The 27,226-nt window shown below is 40.6% G+C and overlaps 1 non-coding gene across 1 annotated transcript; it reads right to left on the bottom strand.

The window, feature by feature from the left end:
* Window positions 1-22,904: 22,904 nt before the first annotated feature.
* Window positions 22,905-22,976, bottom strand: trnaa-agc. The gene has a single exon. It is a non-coding gene; the product is annotated as a tRNA-Ala (tRNA).
* Between the last annotated feature and the right edge of the window lie 4,250 nt (window positions 22,977-27,226).

Below are 27,226 nucleotides of genomic sequence, written 5' to 3'. Positions count from 1 at the left end.
GAGACGCTGTATTCCCGACAGCCAATGATGGAGCGGGCTAATGTCCTCCGAGTGGAGGGAGCGGATAGGCTGATATAGGGTTAGGATGTCACAGAGGTAGGAGGCAGCAAGACCCTCCTCGCTCCCTCCCTTCCCTCCCCTCACCATTTCCCCCCTGCTCGGGTCATGACCCAACTGTGCAGCACCTTGGGACGTCCTCCTGACGTGAAAGGCGCTTTATAAATGGAATCTTGTTGTTGTTGTTGTTGTTGTTGAAGGTGAGAACAAGAGCTTTGTACTTGATTCTCTGAGGAATGGGGAGCCAACCAAACCGGGTAAGAACCGGAATGATCGGTTCCTGGTGCGGGAAAGGACACGAGCTGTAGAGTTCTGAATAATCTCCAGCTTGTGGAGGGAAGAGTTGGGAAACCCAGTGAGCAGGCAGTTGACGTAGTCAAACAATTAAAACATCAAAATTTGTTTGCTCAAATCCTGTAAAACGAAAACAACAAAATAACAATGAAAACAAAAAGAAGCATGAAAAATATCTCTTGCCATTATGTGTATTGATTTTGGCAATGAGTTTGTAATGAGATTTTTTTTAAAGAATAAGGACTCCAGGTCACAAAAGAGGACTCCATCTGGTAACCAGAAGTGTCACACAGACTATAGGAACTCTGCTCCGATCCCATCTACTTTGAGAATGGAGTGAGTCTACATGACATACTTACATTTGTAATTTGGAGTTGTCACAGTATTAAGAGATCCCATTTGAATTTCTGTGATGCAGAGCCTAAAAATCTCTTATCGTGGAATATTCCCATTAAAAATCACACTTAGTCTAAATTGTTACATTTCACAGCAAGTGGAATTTCATTTCCCAAGCGTACTTTGGTTGTTTATTAGGGTCCATTGTGAAATAGGCTTAGGTTATCTCAACCCAGTTCTTAGTGAATATATACTCCTTTATCTAACACTAGACTGGCAACATCTTTCCGAGGAGCCGTGCAATGCTGGCATGGGAATAGAAACAGGACTATCTAGTGCAGTACCAAATGCTCTTCTGTGGCAAGTGTTGAGGCACTTGTTGCAGCAGAGCACAGGGAATTCTATTCTGCATCTAACTGGCCTATAACTCATTTGGCACTTGAAATGGGAAAGCTTTCATGCCTCACCTTTTAAACCACAGTTAAAAAATATCAGCTGGAAAACTCTTTTCCCACAAAAGACTTGTGCCCAGCACAATGTAAAATATAAATGCAGAGTAAAACTATCAGAAGAGCTCTATTTTAAAGATTTTCAAGCGTCCAAAATACATTACGAATCTAAATTGAAACATGATTTGTGGGCTCAGCAGATTTCCTCTTTCTTTAAATTTTCCGTGGATTTCCCTCGGCTAATGGAATAATAGACTACAGTAAACGCACTTAAAACATTTGCCAATTCAGGCTGAAGTAAAAGAATGCTGCTTATTATTGTGATAAACAACAAGCAGTCTTTTCAAAGAAACAACTATAAATAACATTATGTGCAGGACAAGCATATAAATCAGTAATGAAATCTTTTACTAATACTACATGCTTGGACTTCAAATAGATGGGATTACTGCCATCAATGTTGTATTACAAGCAAGGTATAACAGCTGGCAATGTAGAACTGAAATACTCATTCAAAAACATGAGAAATGTCAAGTCTGCCGACAACACTCATTTGTGAGTTATCTCCAGATATGCAAAATTTACAGCAAGCTTAACTAGAGTGAACTGTACAATCATAAAAACATTGTGCAAGGGACTGTGATTATTATTCATTATTATAGTATTACCTGGTGGCACAATGCATTAGGGAAGCATTAGCAGTGAGCTGGAGAATGGTAGGGAGACAGTTTTGCCTCTGCAGTTAGCCTTCCCACATATTCCTGATCTGTGGTCCCTGGTCTGTGACTGGCAAACATTGCCTTGAAAACAAAGCAGTTTCACAGGGAGAAAAAGAAAGTTGTTCGGAGATTATTTCCTCTCACCTCCATATTTGTTCTTCCCTCTTCAATGGAAATCTTACTTGGTTTGAGTCCACTGACATTCCCTAAAACTGTATATCATTTGTAATATGTAAGCCTAGATTTAAAAATAAGTAGGTTATCCGTCAATGGGTGAGATCACAGTTAAGTCCTGTTCTTACCTGAGGCACAGAATCCACTTAGGCTCATCTTATGAACTCATTATCTTAAATTGTAAAATTGTGCAAAATTGGATAACATTCTTAATTCTGTATTAATTTGTAAGGCAGTTTTCTGCTGTTTGTAAAAAGAACTAGCTTCCACATTGAGGTAAATCTAAGAATCTTCCAAATTTATGTGCAGTCTTGTGACAGTGATCAGAAACAGGATCATAGCTGAGTTATTCCTGTTTCTAGCCCAGAAGCACAAAGGTGAATCATAGCACCACTAGGGTTGCTTTAACTGAAATAACCTAAACCAGCACAGAACAATTTAAGCCAGTCTGGCACTTTGGTGTCTTGTTTGACCCTCAACTATACTTTCTACCCCACATCCATGCCATGACCCGTTCTGCCTTCCCTCACCTCGACAACATCAACCCGGCTCCGACACTGTCTCACACTTCAGGCCGCCAAAACCCTCATACACGCATTCATTACATCGAGGCTTGACTATGCAAACTCCTTGCTTGTCGGCCTCCCCAACTCCTCCCTCCATAGGCTGCAGATCATCCAGAACTCTGCATCCTGTGTCCTCTCCCGCACCAGGCTCCGTGACCCTATCACCCCCATTCTCGCCCGACTCCACTGGCTTCCCATCACACAGAGGATACAGTTCAAGATCCTGGTCTTCACCTTCAAAGCCTTCCGTGGTCTTGCTCCCCCTCAACCTCTGTGATCTCCTAACTCCCTACCATCCTGCTCGCTCCCTCTGCTCAGTGGGCTCCGACCTGCTTTACATCTATTGCCTCGCCCACCTCACCATTGGTGGGCGGGCCTTCTGCCACTCAGCCCCCACCCTCTAGAACTCCATCCAGCAGTCCCTCCACCTCGCCCCCTCCCTTGCCTGTTTCAAGACCTATCTCAAGACCCTTATCTTCGACTGTGCTTTTGATCACGCTGCTTCCCCTCCTGCTCTCCACCCTCTCCAATCCCGAACCCCACTCGGGTCCAGGCCTCCTCCCGACATGAAAGGCGCTATACAAATGTAATTTTGTTATTGTTGTTGTTGCTGCTGCTGTTGTAGCAACCACCTCCTTGGATTCAATGATTATGTTAACATAATACATTTCCCAGGCCATTGAGACAACACAGGAAGATAGAAACGTGGGAACTATAGGAGGTCTTTGGCCCTTCGAGCCTCTTCCAACATTTTATTAAATCATAATAAATCTTTTCATTCCATCTCTCTGCCTTTTCTTTATATTCCATAAAATCCTACTCCCCAAGTACCTGTTTACTGTATCTACCTATTGAATATCCCAATTGATTCTACGTCTACAGCTTACACAATGACAGTCACTACACTTCACAGTATATTCTGTGAAGCACATTGAGACATCTCAAAGAATGATAAGGCACTATATCAAATGCAAGGATTATTATTACTTTTACTGTCCCTGTACATTCAACATACATTCAATTGTGGAGTCCTGTAGCTCAGTGGTTAGAGCACTCGCTTTGCAAGCGAGAGACCTGAGTTCAATCCCAGACAGGGCGAAACCTTGGGCAAGTTTCCTTACTCCACACGCCTAATAATCCTCCAAAAACCAAAAAAAGCAATAATAAATTGGTCATTTTCAATCTACGACTGTTTGTGGGAAATTGCTGTGTGCAATTGGCTGCCGCATTCGCCGACAAATATACAGTCAGTTCACTTTACAGTGTATTCTGTGAAGTGCTTTGGGACGTCCTCCCGACGTGAAAAGCGCTATATCAAATGCAAGGATTATTATTATTATTATATCACTATCTTATATAAGAGAAGGAAGGAATGGAGGGACACCTGGGGAGGAAGGGAGGAAAAACATTCAACATTTTTGATGGTTTAATAAATTTAATTCTTCATTAGTCTTACAACTATAGTTCACGGTAGATTTGAAAACCTAATTGTTCCTGACTGAGAATAATCAAATCCAAAACATGCTGTTACAACAAAGGACTGCTGTATAAAAGTTTAGCTGAACCACGTTTTAGAACACAGCTGTAGCAAGACTTCGCCTTCTTACGGACTAACTGAAGAAAGAAAGATTCGAGATGCAAAATGTAGCTCTGGGATACTTCTTCCCCAAAAGCCAGACATTTGAAGAGATAGTGTCCATAGCAACATAACCTGGCACAGAAACAGGCCATTCGGTCCTTCAAGTCTTCACTGGTGTTTTTCTCCAAGTGGGTCAATCTAATCTAATCTCCTCTGGTGCTCGCTCACAACCCCTTTAATATTTCTCTTTATCAAGCATCAATCAAATAATTCTCTTTGAACAGATTCTGCTACAGTCACAGTCTGTCGCAGACGACTGCACATTTCAATCACCTCTGCATAAAAGTTCTGACAAAGTGGAGAAATCTCTTTCTGCATCCTGCACTAAATCAATTACAACTTGGATTTATATAGTGCTCTTCTCACAGGATAGGGTCTGGAAGCACCTGCACATGTAACCCCGTGTGAGCAATAGGATAAGGGAGACGACCAAAGGCATGGACAAAGCAGAAAGTCTTCAGGAGGGATAGAGGTAGAGATTTCCAGAGGTTAGGGGCAAAGTGACAAAATCTATACCGTTCAGGATGGACTGAGATGAGGAAAGCAGATAAGATAGGCAAAAGTGAGGCAACACCCCCCCTCCCCCCCACCCCACAAATACAATTTCCCCCACTGTGAATATTTCTCCACTTCCATTTTAACATTCACTGTGAGAGCAGGAATTGTTGGGTGACCCAGAACCCAAGTTGCGGAGCAACAGCTGACACCGTTTCATGTCCTCCGACTGCTCCACACCAGCTCAGCTGCCAGTTTTGTGGCAGCTGTACCACAAGGCGATGCCACACTGGAGGGAGTGGGTGTGGGGGGTAGGGGGTTGGATGGACAGAGAGAACACAATAATAAATAATCCTTAAATTAATGTATCCCTTTTCACATCAGGAGGATGTCTCAAAGTGCCAGATAAGATATACTGTAAAGTGTAGTGACTGGGTATTCTGTAGGTGAACATGACAGTTAATTTACACACAGCAATATCCTACAAATAGCCATGAAGTAAATGATCAATTTTAATTTGGGACTGTTACTCAGGATAGCATGAGAAATGGCCTTCTCTTTTCAAATAATGCCAGGGGATCTTTAATGTCCATTTGAACAAGCAGTCAGGACTTTGGTTTAACATCTCATCCAAAGGATGGCACCTCTCACAATGCAGCACACCCCAGCACTGCATTGGAGTATTAGCATAGACTCTGTGGGTTCCAAGTCTCAATGTGGGGTTTGAACCCACAACTTTCTGATTCAGTGGTGAGAATGCTATCAACTGATCCAGGCTGACACAACCAATTCTTGTGGAAATATGAGGAGAAGGAAATTATACAATGACTGATTGGATACATTCAAGCTTGCATTTTCTATGCAGATAATTTGTCAGACTCCATTAATACCAAGTGAGAAAATAAAATGTGGATACTTCAAATCATAATTCTTACCCAATCTAATTCATTAGGAGGTGTGGATAGATGGAAATACTTACTTTGTTTACTCAGACAAACAGCGTTCTTTCTGGAAGATAACCGAGGCATAATGCAATAATTGTATTAGGATGCAAAATTTATAATTGGTTTGCTGATGTTTTAAATGAATCAATTAAACACAAATTATATTAAGCAAAGCTTTGTAGCTCTTATACCTTTTGAGCAGAAATTCAGCTGCTGAAAGAGATGGAGATATTCAGCACTGGGCAGACTTTTGTTTGGGTGTATTGACATGCAGTGACATGCAGCAGGATATTGACATTTCCTGTGGGGTGAGCTCCCCATCTTCAGCTGGGCAGCGTGACACAGCAACACAGAATTGAGCTGACTCTGGTTTTTGGATGACAGCATTAAGAGCATTGCTCCAATGGCAACACTGACATTATCAACATTGCTCTTTCGACAGCTCCAGTTTTTTTTAAAGCCAGTGGGAAGAAACTCAATCGGGTTTAGACTTAATCTATTTAAAGTGCACAGAAATTGACAAATTCTTCAATTCAGTCTTAATTTGGAGATCTTAAATGAATCTGCAGTAAGGTAACTTAAAAATTAAGGCTGAAATTTTAAAACAAAAATGCCAAATTCTGTCTGCTTTGAAATCCTAAGAAAGTAGTGTAAGTATCGAGACGGGAAGATCAGTTCAGTCTTGCAGTAACAACCTGGCTCAGGATTGACTATCTTGCCTCTGAATCAGAGGGATGTGGGTACATGTTCCACTTGATGATGCTGAACACACAGTGCAGGCTGACACTCCAATGCAGTATTGGGGAAGCAAATGTGATATTAAATTCCCATTTTTCTGTTCAGGTGGATTCTCAGGATCCTATGATTCTATTCAAAAGGAGTTATATATAACAATAATAATCCTTGCATTTGATATAGTGCTTTTCACATCTTCTCAACGTCTCAAAGCGCTTCACAGAATAGACTGCAAAGTGAATTGACCGTATATTTGCGCACAGCAGTGTCCCACAAACAGTCGTGGATTGAAAATGACCAATTTATTATTGTTTTGTTTTTTTGGAGGAATTATTTACACCCAGTGTTCTAACCAGCAATTTTCCTGTTAAATTAGCACAAAATGGCTGCTTCGATTGACTACAAATAATAAACAGTCACTGTGAAGTGCTTTTCGATGCTACAGACACTCAATAATAATAATAATCCTTGTATTTGACTTAGCGCCTAATCACATTTTATGAGTGCTACATCAAATGCAAGGATTATTATTCACAGAATATACCATAAAGTGAATAGACTGTATATTTTGTGGGCGAAACGCGGCAGCCAATTGTGCACAACAGTGTCTCACAAACAGTCGTTGATTAAGTGACCAATTTTTTTTTAAAGAATTGTTACCCCCAGAAAAGCAATCTGCCAATCGACTAACAACCGGGTTCCTACTTATTGCTTAGTAAACAGAGGCGCGTGGTGTAAGGAAACTTGCCCAACGTTTCGCGCTGTCCGGAATCAAACACAGGTTTCCTGCTTGCAAGGTGAGTGCTCTAACCACTGAGCTTCAGGACTCCAAGCAGTATTATTATTATTTAAAACTGTCTGCTCTCTCTGTCTGGAATTAACATGTGATGTGGGAGATGGAGGATCTAAGGAGAATAAAAAGTAAACTGAAACAATAATAATTATAGTCGTTGCATTTCCTATAGCCCCTTATCACATCATTTAGACCCACTCGCTCCACCATTGGCGGGAGAGCCTTCAGCCACTCTGCCCCCAACCTCTGGAATTCCATACGCCAGTCAATCCGCCTCGTCCCCTCCTTAGCCTCCTTCAAGTCCCGCCTCCAGATCCTCCTCTTTGACCATACCATCGGTCACCCCCCTTCCTCTCCCCTCCCTTCTCCACCCCATGTCCCCAGCTCGGTTCTGAAATGCTGTACTCTGTCCAGCGCCTTTGACGTCCTCCCGACTTGAAAGGCGCTATACAAATGTAATCCTGTTGTTGTTGTTGTTGTTAGACATCTCAAAGGACTTCACAGAAAAATGGATTGACTGTATATTTTGTGGGTGAAATGCAGTAGCCAACTGCACACAGCAGTGTCCCACAAACAATCGTTGATTTAGTATCTTTTTAAGGGATTTTTATCCCTGGAAAGTGATCTACCTATTGACAAATAGCCGAGTTCCTACTTAGTGCTAAGTAAACAGAGGTGTATAGACTAAGGAAACTTGCCTAAGGTTTGGCCACACCCTGGAATTGAACCCGGGTTTTTTAGTTTGCGAGGCGAGTGGTTTAACCAATACGCCACGAGACTCCAAATGTACGGGAAACAGGAAAGGAGACTGTCTTGGGAAGAAATACATCAATCATACACATAAGGTTGGTGTAGACACTGCATATCAAATAAACCATTGTACCATGGATCACACTTCCTATCACTTTTACATGTTTTAAATGAAGTAATCAGCAAATTGTGGAAATTTCATAACTGACTTAATACTGGTAGGTACCTCCATTTATAATTGAGCAGCCACTTATGTTCAAAGAGTTTAAGTAATTGTATCCTACGCATGGATATTTGCTAACCTGTAAGTGCTTGTGAAACCTTATCTTTTCCCGGGCCATCTGGTCAGACAATCTCTGGATTTAATGGCAAGCTGTGGAATGATACCCAGAGCAAAATATCCATCTCAAATCTGGGGGGACCAAAAGAATCAAATCAAATCTCATGAATGATGGCGCTGTCTATACCTATTAGTGTCACCGGCGGGACTGCCGAGCTCAGCATTAACCTTCCCACTATTTCATTAGTGCATATCAGTCTCGGGAACGTCTAATTGGAAGAAGCCAGGTGTTTGAGATGGGAACATCTTTTATTCCCTCATTGAGTACCTAAATTAGCTGAAATGTGAAAGGGAATATTTCCTGTGAAAGCCTGCAGCTCTTGAAAATGGCATGTCTCTTCAACCAGCAATTAAATTACACCTTTTAAAGCATTTGGGGGTTGTCATTTTTGGAGACTTTCCCCTGTGCTCTTTTTGCCAATTCAGATTGAAGTGTGTATGTGTGGGAGGAGGGAATGGGGAAGACCTAAACCGAGGTCCCGAGTGCCTGTCCAGGTGCACTATTTAAAATGAGAAGGGAGTTTCTCCTGGTGTCCTGATCAGCAATCCTTTGAATAAAATTGTTCATTCATTTCATGGCTGTTTGTGGAAAGTTCCTGTGCATGAATTGGATGCCACATTTGCCTATAAACGCCAGATCATTACAATACTGTGAAGCATCTTGAGGCATCCTCCTAACGTGAAATGCACAATATCAAATGCAAGAAATGTTTTATTATTATAATTGAGATCCCGGGAGATTCATCTCCTCTCCCTACCCCAAGAAGGATATATTCAGTTTGTCATAATTAATCATTTTATTGACCTGGAACTGGTGATGGAATAAATGAACCTGTTTGGACTCAAACTTTGATCCGGACATAACTCTGGGTCTGGATGCACAGTAATACACAGTATCTTCAACATCAGTATTGCTCCATTCCTAGCACTAGTCCAGGTCTTTTTAATGTAGTCTTCATCACAAGGAACTAACTGCACAGTGGAAAGTTCCTCATTGTGTTTTGTGACAAGTTGCATGTGCTTGATATCACAAAAGTACAGCAACAGGATATTAACAATAGTAGTGTATGACCTAGAGAGCCTGGAATTCTGCAAAGCAGCTGAAGACAAATTTGAAACATTTCAGCAAACCTGCTTCAGCGAGATTCTCAAAGTCAAGTGGAATAACTACATGAGCAATAAATAGTCTCAGGAAAGAAGCATGTAATCATAGTTCAAGGAGCTGCTTTTTTAAAAAAAAGGTTGTTAGTCACAATCACAGAATGGAACAACAACAACAACATCAACTTGCACTTATATAGCATCCTCCATGCAGGGTAGAGTCTCAGAGCGCTTAACAGACTCCAAGCCGGGTGGGCAGGGGGGAGGAAGGTGGCCGTAAGCTCAGTTGAAGAGGAAGGCAGGACTTAAAAAGGGGAAGTGGTGGGGCAAGGCGGAGGATTGAGAGAAAGTGTTCCAGAGTTTTGGGGCATAGTGGCTGAAAGCGTGACCTCCGATGGTGGGGCTGAGGTTGCGAGGGATGAGCAGGAAGCCAGTGCTAGTCGAGCAGAGGTGCTGGGTGGTGGATTGGGCAGTGATGTAGGTTGGAGAAGTAGGGAAGGCCAGAGAGTGAAGGGATTTGAAGGCAATCCTTTCGGTGATGGGGAGCCAGTGGAGCCTGGCCAGAACTGATTAAATGTTTGACCTAGTATGGTCCCGGTCAGTATGGAGGGCAGAGTTCTGAATGCTTTGAATAGTGGAGCTGGGGAGACCAGCGAGGAGTGCATTTGAGCAATCCAGGCAGGAAGTGAGAAATACATGCATGAGGGTTTCGGCTGCATTTGGGGTAAGGTTTGATTGGAGGCAGGCAATGAGGTGGAAGAAGGCGGTCCTGGTCAGGGACCGGATGTGGGGGAGAAAGGACAGCTGGGGCTCAAACCGGACGCCTAAGTTACGCACTAGTTTATGAGTGTGAGGGAGAGAACCCCAGGGAAGTTGAGGATTTCAGATCCGCAGGGGTGAAGACGTTGATGGGAGCCAAGGAGTATGGCTTCTGTCTTGTCTACATTCAGCTGCAGGAAGTTTGCACTCATCCAGGCCCTGATGTCTGCCAGACAAGCTGATAGAATATCGGCGGACCTGGAGTTGGTACTGGAGGAGGCAAAGTAGATTTGTGTGTCATCCACATACATGCAGGAGAAAGCCCAACAGTGTGCAAGAGAAAGCCCAAGTGTCCTGAAGTGCTCAAGTGGTGCAGATAAACTAAATAACCCATATGAACCTGGTTAATAGCATCAATATTTAAACATACACACATAGTATAAACCAGTTCAATTTAATAGTGTTTGAAGTTTATAGCACAAGACCTCCTAAGCCATTTGATGACGTCACACTGCTTACGATACCAGAACAAGTAAATTTCGATGATGTGATATCACAGGAATGAATGCATCAATTATAGACTGTCAGAAATGTCCGACAATACTTTAGCACGCACTTCTTATTATCTTTTGAGTCCTGGAAATATTACAAGTAGCTTAAATTGGTGTTGCTCAACCTTTTTGTACATCCTTTGTTGCATCTTAAAGTAAAAATAATAATTCTTGTATTTGATGTAGTAGCTTATTATATTGTTGAGACATTTCAAAGCACTTTACATAATTTAATTGCAAAGTGTAGTGATTGTGTATATGTAGGCAAATGTGGTGGCATATTAGTTAATGAGCTAGTCAGATTAACTCAATCTAAAGATTTATCTGGTATGAATAAGCCATAAAGCTGCCATGGACTGGTATTGGTTCTTAGCCAGTTTAAGTCAGGAATTCTGAAGCTGAGTTTAATTGATCATTCATTTCTTAGGTGTTTATGGAAAACATTATGTGCAAATTGGCTGCTGGGTTTGCCTACAGATTACGCAGTCACTACACTTTGCAGTAAAGTCTTGTGAAATATTTTGAACACAAGAACATAGGAAATGCTAGATGAAAAAAGATCAAGGTCCATGTTGTTCGCCTTTCACCTTCCTGGCATTTTACATGCAAATATGTCCCGAACTACCTATGTACTATATCCTATAATGTTATTTCCTAAAGGAAAACTATCTAATCTGTGTTTGAAAGAATCAACACTTCCTGCTTCAACTATCTCCCTAGGGAGCGTGTTTCACAGGTTCACGATTAACTCTCTGAAATAGTGTTTGTTCTGATTTGTTCTGAATTTACCCCCCTTCAATCGCAGACCATGCTGTCTGGTTTTACTATTCTGGACAAGTTGAAACAGCCTGTCATGATCTATATTGTTTAGCCCCTTTAGAATCTTAAAGACAGCAATCATGTTGTCTTTCAATCCTCTCTTTTCCAGCGTGAACATGCCCAATTTACTTATTCGCTCCTCATAGTCCAGTCCTTCCATTCCCTCAATCATTTTGGTTGCCCCCCTCTGAATCTTCTCGATTTCTTCAATATCCATTTTGTGCTGCAATGACCAGAACTGTACACAGTACTTTAAGTGTGGTCTCACCAATGAATTATACAGTGGCCGGATTACCCCACTATTTGGGTTTTGAGAAGTACTTCTGGTGAAAGATGCTGTATCAAATAAAAGTATTATTATTATGGTTATTATAATTATTCTTGGGGCTGTAAATTTAGTAAACTGGAAGTCACTGCAAAAACAAATTGCTGTAAAGTCTATAGAAATAATAGTCCGGGAATAACACTACTCTAAGAATCACGATACTTTCATTATTGTAATAACTTTAACCTACTAAAATTAAATACAAAATATTTGCTAAACTTTTATCTGGCTTCCTAATAGCAATTTTTTTTTACTGCCTCTCTTCTGTTTTCTCTCCCTCTCGATACAAAGGTGAAAGTAAAGGTGGTATTCTACTAATCGGTGATGCTGAAATCCATGTGTTGGGAGTCTCACCATGGATCAGTCAATGGCTTTAGTTGACAACATGGTAGAATTTTTATGAAATGATAATCAACACGACTGTTACTTACCAGTCACATTCTCACCTGCACCAAACTCTTTAAATCCTGCTTAAAAATCTATCTCTTCAACCGGGCCAACAGTGACCTCTCCCTTCCTCTCTTCCCTCATTTGGGGTCTGACTCCATGTATAGCAACAGCTTCTAGATGTTATCCTATGTGAAGAGCATTATATAAATGCAAGCTATTTTTGTTAATTTACGCAGCACATGATACAATCTTCACCCTTTTAATTTTTATTATTACTCTATTCAAAACTTATTTTCCCACCTTCAAATATTGGCACTCGCCTTTTGTCCGTTTGCGCTGTCAATCCTTTTTTAGGAACTGATCAAAAGCTGAGAGACAGAAAATTAATAGGCTCAACACAGACATAACCAGGTCAATCCTCATTATGTTAGCCCACCTGCCTACCTTCCTGTCTGCCTGCCTGCCTGCTTGCTACCTGCCTGCCTGTCCGTCTGTCTGTCCGTCTGCCTGCCTGCCCGCCCACCCACCCACCCACCCACCTGCATGCATTCTTGTTCGTAGATAAGTTTGGAGGCCCTCAAGTGTGGTAATGGGCCTGGGCATTGGGAAATACTGTTGCAAGGTGAACACATTTTCGCAGATGTCTCGGAAAGCTCTATCTAAGGCAGAGGAGAAATCTAAGAAAATGTCCAGACCTAACGAGTATTAGCACCAATCTTGTAGCCAATCCATACCAAAAAAAAATCTCGAGATTGATGTGACTGGCTGATTTGCTCATGATTCACCACATTGTAAGAAGACACTGAGACCGTCTGTATTATGAAGACAGTTGAAGAAATGCTGCTCTACATGACCTATATCAGCTGGCAGATGATGGCAAAGTATCATTGTTAGGATATGTGGAAATCAGAGCACCCTCCCATCCAGAGAAGGAGATGTGGCAAACAGTCACATAAGGGAGTAAATGAAAAATGAAAATGAAATGAAAAATGTACTTTGAAAAACATTATAAAACATTTGAAAGACTAATCAAATGTTGACTTTTTAGCTGACCAGAGAGAATAGCTTCTTTATACTCAGTATCTCCCTATCTTCCTCCAATTCCATTGTCAACTTTCCTTTTAAAGAACAGAAAACCAAGTAAGGAAAACAATAGTAGTACTGCAGCCCATTTAGTTTGAAAGGTCAAAGCAGGGACCTGACAATCACAACATTGAACTTGATGGGTTTCATTCATTTGGGTGTCAGCCTGCCTTCGGTCATACTTTTACCTCTGAGTCTGAAGGTTGTAGGTTCAAGCCTACATCGGGAATTGGAGTCACATAGTTTAAGCCAGAGTGATGCAACCTTTTGGCTGTCTCAAGCCGATTCCCTATTTGAGAAAGGTCCATGGGCCACTTAAGCAATATTTTCTGTTTCCCTTCCAGAAACAGCAACATTTACACAGCACCTTTTTCATGTTGGAAGGACATCTTGATACAGTCGGATGGGTACCTGAGCTAGGGATGGAAGCCACGAGAGGTGGGATGGGGAGGGGAAAAGGTGATTGAAAGCATGCTGAAAGAGTTAAATCTTGACTTGAGTTGAAGGAAGGAGGGAGGGAGTCGGAGGTACTCCAGGAATGGAATTCAGAAAGCGGAGGCAAAATGCCGATAATGGGGCAGATGGGCTGGGGGGACATGAAGCAACAGCAACAACTTGCATTTATGTAGTGCTCCTCACGCAGGGTAGCATTAAGGATCCCATGGCACCATTTGAAAACAGAAGGGGATTTCTCCCAGTGTCTTGGCCATCAACCCCCCAGATAAAATTGATCACTCATTCCATGGCAGCTTGTGGAACATTGCTGTGTGCAAAGTCACTACCATGATTCACCCACAAATTACATAGTACTGTATATAATTCAATGAATGAACAAACTGTAATTATTGTAAAGCACAGACCAAAAGTCAGTGAAAGTTTCCTCGGATTGTGCACAAAGAGCTCTGTGTATGTTTGGCTTCTTTCACCTCCAATTAGCAACACTATCCATCTTCTCTTGTTCCAAATACATGCCAATCTATTCAACAGTGGGTCTGATAAATAAATGTCACACTACCCAACTTATCGCACATGAGTAAACGATACAAAGGGGCTTATTAAAGTTCTTCTGCACAACTAAAATGAACTGAGTTTTTACACTGTTCCCTTGTTGTGATTCATTTGTGCAAAACATGGTTTTGATTCTACTTTACTACGAGAACATTAAAATGTACAAAGGCTTGGCATTAAAAATACAAAGAATGGACCAAATGGATCATTAAATTAGCATTGAGAATTTCCTATTATAAAGATAAAGACATAGCCAAAAGATTAATAATGTTAGCGATCATCATTAATGAATCCTCTATCTTCTCTTTTCTAGGACGTGGCTTCAAATTAAACTCACATTGGGCTAAAACTAACTTTAGATAGTTTTGACCTAGTTTTAATGCCTATGACTACAATAACTGCTTGCCCTTACAGTATATAGTACATTTCACCTAGTTAAAGTTTCAACATCGCTTTATGGAGACAGAGTGGGAGCCTGAGCACAGTGGGAGACAGAAGGGATAAGAGGGAAATCACCAAAAAAAAGTCAAAAAGGTACATTTTTAGTAGTACATTGAGGGATTAAGGAAAGAGTTCTAGACAGCAGGGGCAGGATGGTGGATGATATACCTGCCAGTGGTAAGGTAGAGCAGGTGGGGGCCATGAAAACTGGAGAGAACGGGGAGCAGGAACACAGGTAATCATGGAGGGATGGTGCATCAATACCAAGTGATGCAACATTTAGATTATATCATTGCTGGCATTGTAGAATAAAAGGGAACTCTTGCAGAGTCAGAAATATTCAAGGTTTAGAGTGGATGTAGTTAGTTGAGTCAATTTATTCTCTATCAACTATGCAATTCCTGAATAAAAATGTCTGTCATAAACTTAATACTGTTGACAGTATTGAGCCCTAGCCTGTCTAATTGTTGCTCATAACTGGCCACTAGACTCATTAGCCTGACCACAATAATTGGAAAAGTATGGAGTAAGTCATGAGAAAGGAAGTGGAAGATTTTGTATGTAAAAATAATCTAATAAATGACAGCCAACACGGGTTCAGAAAGGAAAGATCCTGTGTGATTGATTTCTTAAAATTTTGAGGACGTGATGGCCCAGTTTGATTGTGGGAAGTCATATGATCTAATATATCATAGGTTGAGGGAGAAATAGGGAGAAATTATTTCCACTGGTCAATGAATTAAGGACTAGAAGGTATCAATTTAAGATAGTTATCAAATGAGAAAATAGAGAGGTTAGGAGAATTTCTTTTCACACGTAGAGTAGTTAGGATATGGAATAATCTGCATTTGGAGCAGAATCCATGTTAGCTTTCACAAGATCAGTCTTGATAAAGAAAGCCCTTCGGCCCATCAATCTCATCCCTCCAGAACATCCACCTTATTATGTCCTTGCCTCGACCATATTTTGTGGCAACCTGTTCCAATGGTTTATTACCCTCAGTGTAAAGAAAAACTTCCTGATGTCTGTCATGAAATTGCCCTTTACACCTTTAAATTAATGCCCTCTTGTTTTACTGTCTTGATACATCCCAAAGTATTGATTTGGGTTTACTTTTTCAATCTCATTTAAAATGTTCTGAGTGTGTGTGTCTCTCTCTCTTTGTCTGTGAGTATGTGTCTCTCTCTGTGTTTGTGTGCAGTGGCGGCCTGAGAGCTAAGAGGTGGTGACCTCCTCGAGCTTCGTAGTCAGAACACTGGTGAGCTTGCCGAACAATGCTGGTCTTTCAGGGATCTCCAGTGTAGTGCAGAATGGGAACAGACCATTCGGCCCTTTGGGCCTGCACTGGTGTTTTCCCCTCTCCCCCACCACCCACGCCCCCCTCGAGTGAGCCAGCCAGTTTTTGTTAAAGAAAGCATTATTTTTTTTTGCAACAATCTAATAAGTGTTATTTCTTCATATTTGGTTGTTATCAATAAAGTGAAAGGAATGTAAGTTGGCAGTGAAAATGTAGCTTTCAATGGCACCAATCAACTCCCTGCAATTTTCTGCAAAATTTGTCAAACTTCCCTGTAACTTCTTGGAAAATATTTCCGCAATTTTCCATTGATCATGCCCATTTCTCTTACACTAGGCATCATCCTCTTCTCTCTGCTCTGCACTGCCTCTAAAGTCTGGGGAGCCTCTCATGTCCCAGTGACCAGAACCTTATCCAATATTCAGTATGAAGTCTGAGGATCCAAACTCCACTTATTTAGTAATATAGCCCAGCATCCTATTTGCCTTTTTTATTGCTGCCTCACCCTCTTTTGACATAATGAATGACAAGTCAACTAACTACTAGATATCTTTCATGAAGTATTTTTAGTTCCTATTCTAGGTTATTATATGTGGTACCTTGCATTCATCAGTATTAAATTTCATTTGCCAGCTTTTAGCCTATTGCACAAACCTCAAAAGGGAACTGATACATGTATAAAAATAAGTAAACTACAGGGGTGTGAGGAAAAGGCAGGTATACTGAAAGGATTGTTCTTTAAAAGATCCATCACAGTTACAATTGGCTGAATGGTCTTCTGTGCTGTAAATTTGCATGGTTCTATTTAGAAATCTAAAAGGCATCTGACAAAGTATAACATGAAAGATTCCTTCACAAACTGCGGTCAATAGGTGTCAAGGGCAAGACCTGTTGATGACAGACATGGTTTCATAATTGCCTGAAGAGAAGGAAACAGAGGGTTTCTGTTAACTGAGCTCGATCAAAATCGAGAGAAGTATTAAGTGGGGTTCCTCAGGGGTCTGTACTGTGATCCTTCCTTTCCTCGCATATATTAATGATCTAGATTTGCAGACCGAGTGTAAGATAATTAAATTTCGAGATGACACCCAGTTGGAGGGAACTTTGGAATCAGAGTAGGCAGCTAAGGTCTTACAAAGAGAGCTTGATTGCATATAGACATGAACTGAGAACTAGCAAATTAAGTTTATTACCAATAAATTAGAGGTACAATATACATGAAGTTAGTATTGCATGTAATGTACTCCACAGATGGGATATAATTTGTGAGGGGGAAGCTGAAAGTGATCCAGGGTGTTAGTTGACTCATCGCTCACTATGTCAAAACAGTGTGAGACATTAATAAGTAAGACAAAAGGATACTGGGTTACATTGCTAAATCAGTTGAGTTTAGAATACTGGACATCATACTCAGGCTGTACAGTGCTCTGGTCAGACCCCCACCTGGAGTATGGTGTACACCTGATCATAATGGGTGATTTCAACCTTCACCTAAACTCCTCTTGCCCCATCTCCTCTGAATTTAATGCCCTTCTCTCCACCCTAAACCTCTCCATTTACATAAACCTACTGAGCCACAACCATGGCCACCCCCTCGATCATTACCACAAATGCAAGGATTATTATTATTATAAGACAGAGCTGATAGGTATTTTATGCCTATACCCTAGGTCAATTCATAGCACTCTCTCCTCTGAGTCAGAAAGTTATGGGTTCAAGCCCCACTTTGGAAATTTAAATTGATATAAATTTGAACTAATATAAACTCATTGAACTAATTTGAACTTGGCTGACACTTCAATACAGTGATTAGGGAGTACTGCATTGTCAGAGGCACCATCCTTTCGATGAGACGTTTAAACAATATCCTGTCTGCCCGTTCAGTGGTCATTAACAATCTATTTTGAAAAGAGAAGAGAGCGTCCTGGCCAATAATCCCCACAAATAACAAAAAGGTCTTTCACTTTAATGGCTGTTTATGAGATATTGCTGTATGGAAATTGGTTTCATTATTTACCTATAAAAATGCACAGTTACTACACATTACAGTAAATCCTGTGCAGTGCACTGAAATTTTCTCCCAATGTGAAAGGTGCTATACCAAATGCAAGGATTATCTTTTTGCTAAGGATTTTAATGATGACGTTGTTTTAAAGTTAATTGACAAAAATGCCCTGCAAAGTTTAAAATTCTATTTGAAGATACTTTGCTGCTTCCTGTCATCGTTAGTTTAGCTCTATTTACTGTCCTTTTGACAGAAGCAACAGAGAAGTAAATAACTTACCATATGTTTTTCTATTTTGTGGTTGGATGATTGAAGCCACACAGTTCTTGAAATCCTTGCCACTGTGCTGTCGAAGCAATCATCTGGGGTTACTGTACTGTAATGTAAACTGCAAGATATCTAGAGAGTGTGTGTAGTTTTCTTTTGAGGTTCATGGAGACACAGATAGTTTTGCTGTCAAATTTTCTATTAAATACAATCTTTTCAGACCTGTGTTCACTGGGGAGCTCTCATGTGCCATTTTTCTGTGATCTCCTTGCACCCTGTCCCTTGAGGAACAAGGACAGATAGGATAATCAAACGTCTCTCAGGCAATGCGGTGTCTATCCACTGCCAATGATTGAAGAAATAGCCATTCAAAATTATTCAGAATGGGGCTTTCTTGAGGAGCTTATTTTCAAGCACATTGTGACGTCGTCCCAATGTGAAAAGTGAGACGCCATCCAGTGCGGAGGGCGCAACATAAATCCAAGTTGTTGTTGTTGTATAAATATAAATTGTACTGTAATTGAGTTGCATTACAATAGCTGTGATACTTGCGTTTTATATAGTTTTTTTTACATTGGGTGGATGTGGAGTCCTGTAGCTCAGTGGTTAGAGCACTCGCTTTGCAAGTGAGAGACCTGAGTTCAATTCCAGGCAGGGCGAAACCTTGGGCAAGTTTCCTTACTCCACACGCCTAATAATAATCCCTCCAAAACCAAAAACAATAATTAAATTAGTCATTTTCAATCCACGACTGTTTGTGGGACATTGCTGTGCGCAATTGGCTGCCGCGTTCGCCCACAAATATACAGTCAATTCACTTTACAGTGTGTTCTGTGAAGCGCTTTGGGACGTCCTCTCGACGTGAAAAGCGCTATATCAAATGCAAGGATTATTATTATTATGTCTCAAATCGCTTTGCAGGATTTAATGGAGCTAATACAATGTGGAAAGTTATACTTTACCACTCTGCATAAATACAAGAGAACAGTTATCTGTGGCAGAAAAACAAATACATCTACAGACCTGACTGAACTGTGAATGCTCACATTTTCCATCTGCCTACATTGTGTTTCAAGAGCTGTTGCAGACAAGCATTTTTGGTTTACAAATCAGGTTCACATTGGTAAAAAAGTGATAGCTGTTTGGCATAAAAGATGGAAGAAGAAATGACCATTCAGCTCATCAATACTGCACTCCCCATGTGCACTACTATATCAAACACTAAAAATAATCCTTGCATTTTGATATTGTGCCTTATTCTATATCCCACCCAATCGCAGGGTCGTGGACCCAAAACGTTGACTCACTTTCCTTTTTCCATAGATGCTGCCTGACCTGCTGAGTTTTCCCAGCTCTCTCTGTTTTTGTTTCACCTAGAGGTAAGTATTGTTTAGATAAACCCTGAACCCAATAAGTTAGCAATCCCTTCATTTTCACTATTCAACCATAGACAGGAGGTATCAGGATAACCTTAGTCTTTATTTGGCTGAAACTAGTTCCAAAAGCTAATTTTACACACAAATACCAAAAATATTAATATTTACTGAAGAATATAATTGATGTGGGCAGGTCAAGCTTCATCCTGTAAGAATGGTCACTCGAGGAACTGAGCAATCTATTGTGTCGGACAAGTTTACTCACCTGAGATCAGATCAAATCCATACATAGTCTTTGGTAATAGGAAATGATGATGTTTGGTAACCGATTCAATATGATAATTATTGGTTCAAAAATGTATAGGAAACAAAGGCTTTCATTTCTATATTTATATTCAATTATTCAATATTTCATCACTGTTTACAGTTTCTCCTTTTTGCTATTCTTTGAATTGAGACAAAATTCTGATCTATTTCTCAAACCTTTGCACAGAGGCCATCAATGCTACCCCTTGTCCAACCAGGAAATGAACATGAGTAACACAGGAAATAGATTTGCACCTGACAAACTTTCCTTTTCTCTCTTCAACAGACTCCTCTGCTTTATCCAACAGTAGAGGATACCTGAATCCAATTCCTAGTTTGAGCTTTAATCTTGGATTTCTAATATGGAGTCCAATTTGTCAGAGGCCTAGTGTTAACCATCATAGTTGAATGTTCACAAAATGAATCTGTTTAATCAAAAATCACAATCAATTCTAAATTCAGTGCAAATGTGTGTATTTTGCACATCTGTTTTCTTGATGACATTAGGATGTGTTAGGATTGTATAATGGAAAACAAAATGCTTGATTGGGATGTAAAAGGGAGATAGATTGCTCTTTAAGATGTGTTATTTAAAAACGCTAGCACAGACGCGATGGGCCGAATGGCCTTCTTCAGTTCTGTAAATGTCTACGGTTCTATGAATAGATACTTGAGAAGTAAGGATATTTAGTGAAATGGAGAAAAAGCAAGGAAATGGAACTTAAAGATCTGCCATAATCTAATGAAATGAGAGAACGTGCTTGACATGCTGAAATGCCTACTCCTATTCCTATACTTCATTGAACATCTGAAAGAAATCTGCACTGCATCACCATCCTCAATATTTCATGTCAGAAACAGCAATGTTATTAAAAGATGGTGTATTGATGNTTTTTTCTGACAAGTTCGTTACCAATTCTATTTTCTCATCAGTCACTTAAGAGCGTGGCAGTCTCTGAATCCACCAACATGTGATACTACATATTCCCTTTTTGATAACCTGTCCCATTCTATGCAGCATATAATTCTCTCACATACAGTGGATTCAGTAAAATGCAGCAGAGCACAGAATTTTCTATCATCCATCTTACTTTAGTTTTAAGCTGTCATTCACTACATTACTGCTGCTATAAGTGATAGGCTATGAGCTCTCCCCTAATTACCCTGCACCTCGTCATAAACTCCAATATCTTGGGGTCAAAAGTGATGCTAAACTAGATGCTAACAATCCTGACAGGCTGCAGTACCTACACATCTCCTTGTTTCTCTTTCCTGATAGAGGTGACTTCTATTGACTGCAGAAATTATTCATTTGAGCAATTCACGGTTTCATAAGGTTATGACCTCCCCGTGCACAAAGTTTTTGCTGATCTGCTTAGAGGTTGTTCCAGCTGCAACTTTTCCTCAAATAGTAGTTTTGTTTTATCAGCAATACCACAAATGATTTCAATTAGGAGAATTGCAACATTGTGGAAAATGGAATTTGAGCTTTATCTGGTTCATATTATTTGCTTTTTACGACCAAACATTAACCCAATTACAACACATTCCCACTCCTCTAACACTTACCTTATTTCTATTGCTTCTGGTTACTTCTGATCCTGCCACTCTCACAACCTCTGCTGCTTCCAAACCTGGGGTGATTTGGTGCTAATGTCCACATTCACCAAGCTGATTAGAGTCACCTTCAGCTTAGTGGGTACCTGGTGAGGGAATATTCTTGTTTAGTGAATGGCACCCATGATGCATATTCATTGCTACCTAAAAGACAGAGTTAATGGGAAAGCTTTCCAGTGACAATTGTCCTACCAGAAGTATAACTAAGAGGAAACAATAACTCAACTGACCTGCACATTCTTTCACTGTTGAATTAGATGAATATGTCACTAGTTTAATCTACTGAATTGTTAGTGTTTGCTACAAGCTGGAGGGATAGAGAGAGAGTGTTTCAGAGTTTCAGAGCTTAGTGGTTGAAAGCATGACCTCCGATGGTAGGGTGGAGGGTGCGAGGGACAAGCAGGAGGCCAGTGCCAGTGGAACAGAGGGGCCAGGTGGTGGATTGGGGAGTGAGGAGGTCGGAGAGGTAGGGAGGTGCCAGGGAGTGAAGGGATATGAACACAAGCGTCAGGATCTTGAAGTCGATCCTTTCGGTGATAGGGAGCCAGTGAAGCCTGGCTTTTTAAAGTTCATTAAGCATTATTTCTAACTTTTAGCCCTTAAGTACTATATTTACAGTGATCATTTTGAAGAAAGAACATACATTTGTGTAGTGCCTTATCACGTCAAAACATCTCAAAGTGCTGCATGAGTAATTACTGGTAAGTGTAAATAAATGAAACATTATTATATGTAAGTCCCATAGAATGCTAAAAGGCATTTGAGGCTGGTTTAATTGTCCCCTGACAGTTACGTCAGGTTGGCTTTTAGTGCTTTTCAGAGGTGTTTCAGCTCTTGGCCAAGCTCCACTGACTCCCCATCACTCATTCAGTGTGGGGAGTCAGTGGAGCTTGGCCAGAATTGGTGAGATGTGGGTACAGAGTTTGGTCCGGGTCAATATGCGGGTGGCAGAGTTTTGAATGAGCTCGATCTTTTGATACTTGATATAACACTTTTCACACCTTCTTTTCAGCCCCTTGGGACGTCCTTCCGACATGAAAGGCGCTATACAAATGTAATCTTGTTGTTGTTGTTGTAGACGTCTCAAAGCGCTTCACAGAATATACTGTAAAGTGAATTGACTGTATATTTATGGGTGAAACGCGGCAGCCAATTGCACAAAGCAGTGTGCCACAAATAGTCATGGATTGAAGTGACCAATTTATTATTGTTTTTTTTCTTGAGGGATTATTATCACGTGAGTGGAGTAAGGAAATTTGCCCAAGGTTTCACCCTGCTGGGAATTGAACCCAGGTCTCTCGCTTGCTAGGCGAATGCTCTAACCACTGAGCTACAGGACTCCACAGTAGTGGAGCTGGGGAGACTGGCGAGGAGTGCGTTTGAGTAATCAAGGCAGGAGGTGACAAATGCATGCACAAGGGTTTCGGCTGCATTTGAGGTAAGGTACGGTCAGAGGCAGGCAATGTGGCAGAGGTGGAAGAAGGTGTTCCTGGTCAGGGACAAGATGTGAGGGAGGAAGGACAGCTGGGGGTCGAACCTAATGCCTAGATTGTGCACTGGTTCGGTGAGTGTGAGGGAGAGCCCAGGGAGGTTGAGGAGTTCAGATTCGCAGGAGTGAAGACGTTGACAGGAGCCAAGTAGTATGGCTTCCGTCTCGTCCACATTCAGCTACAGAAAGTTTGCACTCATCCAGGCCCTGATGTCTGCCAGATAAGCTGATAGAACATCGGCAGACTTGGAGTTGGTACTGGAACGTTTTAGTTTTCAGCTCACACTTTTGTTGTGCTGAATAAATAGCACAATGAAGGGGCGTAATTATTTTATGTTAATGTTATAAAGCTAGTTAAATACTAAAAGGAATTTTAAATGAAAGAAGCATTTTAAACATTCTTCCCTTTCCTCCCCCATTTCTTCCTCCTCATTCTCTGCCTTCCATTTTGAACAAATGAACTGAATGTTTAGTTTTTCTAACTGATGAAACTTATTCTAGAGTGAAATGATCAAATACTCCATTGAAAATAATAGCTACTGTACTGCTGGGGCTAGATTGAGGGGAGTATTGTCTGTAGAGGTCACCAGGCTCGGGTTGGTTCAATAACAATGAATATTCAGGAGTTTTGTTTCATAACCTTTTAAGGAACAAGAAGCTTTGTTTCATAACCTTTTGAGGGATAAGAAGCACTGATGCAAAACATTTCTCCCAGACATTAAATGGGTGGGAAAGAATTCATACCAGTATAAATTATTAGTCCACAAAATCACACAATCACTGCACTTTGGTTTTCATACTCTTAAGTGTTTACAACAACAACAACAACTTGGATTTATATAGCGCCCTCCACCTACGGCATCTCAGAGCGTTTATGCATACTCTGATGTATTTATGCATGTGTTTGATGTCTGGCTGACCGAAATAAAACAAATACTCTGTCTCATACTCCTTTCTTATATATACACCATCCATTTTGAATATGGAATCCACATTCAAAAATATATTGGTCTTTGACTAACTGAGAACCAGCTCCAGAGGCCATGTATTCAATCAATCGGGGCCTGGAAGTCTGAATGTTGGACAGTCTGATCACTTGCAGGTGACCGCTTGATAGTATTTTTCAGGTCTTAAAACATGAGGCTACAGGAATGGTGATGGCATCAACTACACTGACACTCTCAATCAATGAGCTTGGATGGTGTAAAATAATGATGGCACTTTATGGGTTAACAATGCATTTGATAATCAAACTTTAGAGGAGTGATGTGAGATGATTTGATAGGAATGTGAAATCTGTATATTTAACATGTTTGCTGGGATGTTTTTTAAATAATGGTTGGTTATAATATCCCAGAATCTCTTACAAATGTGAAGAACAGGGAGTTTATAATCTGTACAAAAGCAATGTAAATCTTCAATTATGATAAGAATCCTCTCTTAATAAATAGGAAAGTTTAAAGAGTTCTTTGAGCAAAATGGTGAACCTTTCTCCTTGATGGAAGATAGTTAATTATCTTGGAAGTACAGGACAACAGAGGATTGTTTTTCCATATCCTCTTCATTCCATGACAGCAATATATTCTTCAAATTCCTCTGAGGAGCAGGAAGGATTTTTCAATAAATTACTCGACTCAAAATGGTCTCATCAACAATTCTGCCTCCACTCTTATTGTTTGGCCACACTTGGGTATATAGGAGGTCTATTAAACAGGCGAAATGGGTTAGGTTCAAGACAAGGATTACTCAAAAATGCATCTCATTGTAAATCTCAGAATGCGACCGATCGAGAAAAATGGTTGAGGGCATAAGAGAGGGTTGGATAGATATTTGGGAAATAAAAATAATAAGGCATATAGCAGAAAACGCATGGTGTTGAGATTAGGATGTAGTAGCCATGGCTTGTTAAGCAGAATAACTTTTTCTTTTCCTGATTTCTGATGTTCCTGTTATTATTCACAAATCTGGGTTTTAATGGACTAAGCTGTGTAACACACCAAAGCTACTTCACCCAGAGAGAAGTAAGAGTGTGGAACTTGTTGCCTTGAAGGAGTTGTTGAATCCAATACTCCAGATGTATTTAAGAGGAAGATAGCTATACACACGGGGGAGGAGGGAATGGACTAAGGAGTGGGTGGACACTCCTGTGGAGTCTAAAGAGCAGCAAAAACAAATTGGGCCAAATGGCCTGTTTCTGTCCTGTATATTGTGTACATGAAGGAAACAGTTGGCGGTCTTGGTGGTCTGGTTCCTGAGCCAAGTGTGTCTGCAGTAACTTTAATTGGGAAAATAGGGGACCATTGTAACCAAGGAGGTATAGCAGAGTGTTATGATCTCTCTGGCTGCACCACTCTCTTGTATTGAGGACAGTTTGCTCAGGAATTACCCATTCGGAGCGGGTAGGCCAGGGGCTCCTGCAATCTGTAGGTGAATGATGGGTTCGGTGGGAGGGTAGGAAGGAAGGTTGAACATGAAATGACTTGGGCTGAAAAAAAGCAAATGAGACCACAATCTCTTCCATCATGCTTCAAAAGATTGACTGTTATGTATAAGAGTAAACCTTGTTAATGTTTGCATTTTCGCACCAAATGGACATATTCAACAATCAACAAAGAAATGTACCAAGCAAGGCATGTTTGGTTGAGGATTCCTGATGGTTTTGATATATTTGAGCCCCTCTCCCCTCTGTTACAGCATACTTTTTCAAAGTCAGATATAAACTTCCACTGATAGCTGATGAAAAAGCCTAACAAGAAAAGCATCACTGAACACCTGAATGTGTCAGTTCACTTATTTTCTTTTTAAGAACAAGTTGGCAAGTACACATTTGGTGCACTGCAGTGAACAGGAAATTTATTCTTGGGGGATTAATGGAAAGCAGTCAAAGGTACAAGGTCAGCTAAGGTTTACTGGACCAGAAATAAAATCATGTCTTTAAGCAAAAACAGACCATCCTTAACGGGCGCAATGTCACGGAAAGAAAGGGAAATGTAAAGATGGGTCAGACATTTGAATTGAGCGTGCAGTTGCTTGACTTTCTCTCATTGAGTGACTTGTAGCTGCTGAATCCTAATGGACACATAACTATTCAACAAAGAAATGTACAATTTTCATGTTTGGTTGAGGATTCCTAAAAGCTACAAGTGAAAAAGGTTGAAGACCTTTCCTCCTGTTTCCCCTCTTCTCAAACTGGGTACCTTGCCGGAGATACTGGCTTCTTTGAAGCAGAACCATAGAATCATAAATATTAACAGCACAGAAGAAGACCACTCGTCCCATCATGTCTGTGTTGGCTCTATTAAAGACCAATCCTATCAGTACCATTTACCTGCCCTTCCCCCATACTGCTGTAGTTTATTCCTTTTAGTTGTTTTTCAAACAAATATTCTTTAGGGGAGGAGATGCGACTCATAAAACAGTGTATTTGTTAATTCATTCAACAATCCAATCTCAACAAAATGATGGCAGTCCATTGCTTTTATACTCGTGTTAAAAACAAGGAACTGTGTTATTTCAAATTCAAATTTGGTGTTTTACTGATTTTTCCCCCACTGTCTCCCCTCAACAAATACTGACTGGCTTCACATTCCCCACCTGATCTGCCACACCATCAGTGGGCAATCCTTCAGCCATTCTGCCCCAATCTCTGGAACTCCACCCCACAGTGCTTTGCCTTGCCCTTCCTCTCTGTGTCTTCAAGGTCTGCCAGAACACATATGATTTCAGCCACCTTCCCCCATTCTCCTCAGCTCCCCCCTTCACTCCCACCCAGTTCAACTTTGTACAGTGCTTTGAGATATTGTCCCAATGTAAAAGGCACTGTATAAATGTAAATTTTTATCTTGGGTTTCGCCCACAAATTACACAGTATATCCACTTTACGATATATTCTGTGAAGTGCTTTGAGACGTCTGAACAATGTGATAAGGCACTATATCGAATGCAAGGATATTTTATATTATTATTATCTGACTACATAATACAGCTACTGTTTCAGCATTTCAGTTAAATGATCATCAAACTATGCAAATGGAGCAATTGAGGTCAGAATTTTTTAATTTAATGTGGTCTATATAAAGAATTCACAAATTCAATAAATAT

The sequence above is a fragment of the Callorhinchus milii genome, unplaced genomic scaffold (assembly GCF_018977255.1).
Source record: "Callorhinchus milii isolate IMCB2004 unplaced genomic scaffold, IMCB_Cmil_1.0 Scaffold2, whole genome shotgun sequence".
NCBI classification, from domain to species: Eukaryota; Metazoa; Chordata; class Chondrichthyes; order Chimaeriformes; family Callorhinchidae; genus Callorhinchus; species Callorhinchus milii.
The sequence above is the reverse complement of the archived record's forward strand: the minus strand, read 5'-3'. Positions and strand labels throughout refer to the sequence as shown.